The 4,225-nt window shown below is 32.2% G+C and overlaps 1 pseudogene across 1 annotated transcript; it reads right to left on the minus strand.

Annotated features, from left to right (window-relative positions):
• Nucleotides 1-2,303: 2,303 nt before the first annotated feature.
• LOC146922542 (uncharacterized) lies at nt 2,304-3,810 on the minus strand (annotated as a pseudogene). Its single transcript, XR_015012496.1, has 2 exons — nt 3,343-3,810; nt 2,304-2,993 (listed from the first exon to the last, which is right to left on the minus strand). The product of XR_015012496.1 is annotated as an uncharacterized LOC146922542 (transcript).
• Nucleotides 3,811-4,225: the final 415 nt, after the last annotated feature.

The raw sequence follows: 4,225 nt of genomic DNA on the forward strand, positions 1-4,225 counted from the left end.
ACAAAAAAATTTACAAATTTAAGAACATTGAACGAAATTATTCCTCTTTTTTCAACTATACCTTTATTAATTCTACTAATTATCTTAGAATATAAAAATTCAACATTCATTAAATGCATGTACACATAAAGGGCAATATGGTAATAATGACATTTTTTTTCAAACAAATTTATTACTTCAATTCAAGAACTTTTTGTAATAACTACAATTTTTGTAAAATACTCTTACAAAAGGGACGGATGTAGTATTAATTATGAGCTTATTTCAAAAGAAATAATAAATATATCTAATAATTTAAAAATAAATTTATATTTTTCTTTAAAAAAATAAGTTTAAATTTAGTGATAGAAATACATTACATGCTATTTTGTTATATTTTCATAATCATTCCATTATTACTTTTGATATGATGAACCCAACCGGATCAGACAAAGGCTTCCTAGGAGTAAAAAGAAGGTTTCTTTTATGGTTAAAGTAGTTTAGGAATCTTAAATAGTGTTCCCTACAGTCCTAAGCTTTCGTTTTCTATAGTTTCAGAAGTAGAATCATTAATCATTAGCCATAATAAAATAAGGGAGCACTCTTTCAAATGCAATGCATCGACCAAAACTAGTCACTGCCAAAGATAAAGAATTCAAAATTCATTTGTCTTTATTACCTTCTTTTTTCCTTTATAGGCTTCTTTCAATATTTTTGGTGGGCTAAAGTCTATGAAAGCTCAATGTTGTTTGGTATATGAATCTGATATCCTCATAGATTAATTCGTCAATCCGAGTACAAGTGACTGATAACGCTTTCTCTCAAGAGATTTAACACAAATGTATTAGTCTAATGGATTTAGTTTATTATAACATTTAGATTTTAATTAGTATACACTCTACTTGAAAAGTTTAATATTTAAGCTCAAACTGAATTTGAACCCCCTCATAAACAACTATAAAATGACTATTTGAGTCAAAAACAAAGAGGTGGTGATTTAGGGTCAATTTTTGACCCAAAATCATTCTTCTAACTTGTTTTTATTGAAATAAGTGATTTTTATATCAATTTCGATTTTTATTTTGTGAATTTGTCGTCTCAGTGCGACGTTGATTTATTTGTCGTCTTCGTGCGGCGTTGTTTGTCATTCTTGTTTTGTTAAGGTATTTATTAGGTATAGATTGTCAGAACAGCTTCGATCTAGTACAGATCCAATAAGTTACTTTGGCGTCTTCCACGTTGCAGATCCTTAGACATGGATATTCCGGATATTTGAATATATTCATATGTGTAGGCTTTTGTACTTTGCCGTTTTATGCTATTAACATGGATGTTATGAGTTTGTTCGCAAATTCTTCCTTTTTTTTTTAGCGAATTTGCATTGTATCTATGTACTCTATCAATTTGAATGAATGAATATCATTTATTTTTGTAAAAAAAAAATTACATCAATATTATCATATATGATAAAAAAAATTATCATGTAAAAATATCACTTGTAAGAGTTCTCGTTTCTTTTCATCACTTGGGGTCACAATATTGCACTTTAATCGTAGTTATTAAAAGCATCTTCAATGGGGTCCATTACTTAATAAAGAACTCAAAATATTAATGCCATAGAAGAAAAAATGTGTATCTATTAATAGTTATTATGCAATTTTCAATTCATAGAGAATTTGACAAAATCATGACAAGCTATAGTAATTTTGTTATACCTACCATGATTTCAAACTAACACGAACTAAGTGTGTGTTTGGAAACAAGTTTGGAAGTCCAAAACCAATTCCCAATGCATTTTTACCTGATTTGACTTAAGCTGAAAAATATAGCTTCTACCCAAACGTGATTTTCCACTGTAATTTTACAAGTTCCAATGCCATACCAAACACATGCTAAGAAATGTGAAGTGAAAATAAGAAAATGCATTCTTAAATCTAAATATAAACCGTTTCATTGATTATGCAGAATCAATTAATTTGAAGAATCTTTTGTTAAAAAAAAAATTTATTTGAAGAATCTTCTTCACTGGCATATGCAGGATGAAAAAGTCTGCAAAACGGTAACTAACTTTCCTCTTTTGTATCACAAATACTTTGATTAACACAATAAACATTAGAAAGAGACCACAAGATAGAAAAAGAAAAAATCTTCAAAAGGGATTGAAGGTACAACAATCCACATCATCTAAGACTCTAACAACCTAGTCACTGATAGCACCTACCTTCTTTTAGTTATACTTTTTTTTACACTAAAATCAACTTATCAGCAATGCATCTATCGATGACATCAAACGTCACCATCCACTGAGATTCGGCCTTTGTTGCTTTCGATTTTTCATTTAAAAAACTATGGATTACATCAATTGCATTGTTTTTTTTTCGCACAATCGCGACCACAATTTAAAACATCGGTAATTAAATTACCTATGACTACAAAAATCCAAAAGCTTCTTCCTACCTTCTACAATCTCATCAAAGAAATCATCAAGCTGAGAAACAAGCACCAGATTTAAGCACACCAAAACACATTCTAACACACTCCACTCTCTCCCTCAAACCATCTTCCATTTCCCATTGAACAACCTGCGACGAAACATTCCTCTCTAATTCGCCTCTCAGCTCCTCCACGGACGCCCTCGCGTGCCTAAATTCGTACAACAACATCCCCGGCTCTGCTTCGCTCATCTCTGCAGCCACTCTCTGCTGCAACCTCGCGGCTGACATCATTAGTCCTGACCCATGAAACAACCGACCCTCGTACCTTGCAACTGTGTCTGATGTTACAGGACAACGGTAAACCAAGCCGTGTAACAAGATTGTGAGCAGTATTGAACTAATGTTTCTCATTGCGTATAAAACTCCTCTGAAACCGTTGAAACCGTTTAGCTTTGATTCGACGGATACTCTTTCGTCGAAACACAGAGAAAGTAGTTGGACTCTTGTTTCCATTAATGCACGGTTTTCTTCTTCCAATCCAATAGCTTCTCTTCGACACCGAGATATGCCCCTCAGAACCTGAAAATCAAAAGAGACTTCAGAACATTGAATAGTTTCCAAAAGGGTAAAAACCAGTTTATTCAAAGTATTAGATTCTAACAACTAAATTCCAAAGTCCTTTAGGAAATTTGTATCAAATTTAAGATTAAAAATATCAATTTTTATTTGGAAAAAATGAAGATACAGTTCTAGTTAATAGTTCCTATCCGGTAAGTATAGTCTAGTATAATTTTGATCGTTGTAATAATCTCGATGGTTCAAACAACGATCGGAATCAAGCTAGACCAACATTAAAACCGAGGACTTATTTGAATTCTTAATCATCTAAGAGTCTGTTTGATGGTCAGGATAAGATAGAGAAATTAACCTGGCGCCAGAGTTGTGGAGTGAAATGAGGATGAGAGTCGAAGAAGTTAGTGACGTTGATCCCAGTCGAGTAATAACCATCAAATCCAGAAATACCAGACTTAAGAAGGTGACAAGTTTCCCAAAGCTTAGAGCTTTCATCCATGTATTCATCAAGCCATTTATCACCAACTGGGAGATGAAGTTTTTGAACCAAAAGGACTAATTGGGTGTGAAAGGATCTAAGTATAGAAAGTACCCTTTGAAGGAATTGAATTGACATCAAGTTGTTGGAAAGAAAAGCTCTTTCTAAGTCATCAATTCCTCTGTTGAGAAATGTGTAGAAACCATTCACTGAGTTTGTGTTGATGTTGTTGGAAGAATGAGAAGAAAGGTTCATTTTGTGAGAGTGTGTGTGAGTGAGTAATTGTTGAGTGAGAGTGGTTGTTGTGTTATATGGTGTGGGAAGGGAAAGGAAAAGGATAGGAGGGAGATATTTAAATTGAGAGAGAATGGAATATGAGTTTTTTTATTTTAGAGAGGTAAAAATAAAATAAGAGAAGGGGAAAAAGTGGAAAAGAATATTGGAAGAGAGGGAATAATATGTTAGAAGTTCTCACAAGTTTCTAAGGTTGAAAAAGATTGTTGGGGGAATGATTAATGTTTCCTATGGAGGGGAAAGGATGATTGGTAATATGCCATTTTCATTGTTTTTATGGACACCAAGGAAGAGAGGTAAGAATCAAAATCTAAAAAGACTATAAATTTTGAAAAGTGAAAAAATATATTGAAGATAATTACCACTAAAGTTTCTTATTTGAAAAAAATATAAGAAATGTCTCTAAAGCACTCCTTAAAAATTAAATATAGTAAAATTATATTAAGATAAATGATAATCGGTGTCC

This window comes from Medicago sativa, chromosome 5 (genome assembly GCF_051527215.1).
Source record: "Medicago sativa cultivar Bolivia chromosome 5, Bolivia_mono, whole genome shotgun sequence".
Classification (NCBI taxonomy): domain Eukaryota; kingdom Viridiplantae; phylum Streptophyta; class Magnoliopsida; order Fabales; family Fabaceae; genus Medicago; species Medicago sativa.